Source organism: Sinocyclocheilus anshuiensis, unplaced genomic scaffold (genome assembly GCF_001515605.1).
Source record: "Sinocyclocheilus anshuiensis isolate Anshui unplaced genomic scaffold, SAMN03320099.WGS_v1.1 scaffold2048, whole genome shotgun sequence".
Taxonomy (NCBI): Eukaryota; Metazoa; Chordata; class Actinopteri; order Cypriniformes; family Cyprinidae; genus Sinocyclocheilus; species Sinocyclocheilus anshuiensis.
Window position 1 is genome coordinate 587,167 of NW_015555896.1, and position 337 is coordinate 587,503.

Consider the following 337-nt stretch of genomic DNA (forward strand, 5'->3'; position numbering starts at 1 on the left):
ATTTATGGGCTAATTTTCATTTTTGGGTGAACTAACCCTTTAATGGATTCACTCGTGTAAATTTCACTCGCGTCCATGGCACTTCTTGTAAAGAGTAGGGGTGTATCCCCGGTGTCCTGGCCAAATTGCCGCCACTGGTCCTTGTCAATCATGGACTCCTAATAATCCCCATCCACTTGATTGACTCTATGACTTTCTCTCCTCTCCACCTGTAGCTGGTGTGTGGTAAGCGCACTGGCGCCGTTGTACTGTGGCTGTCGTCACATCATCCAAGTGAATGCTGCACACTGGTGGTGGTTGAGGAGAGACCCCTCATATGATTTTAAAGCACTTTGGG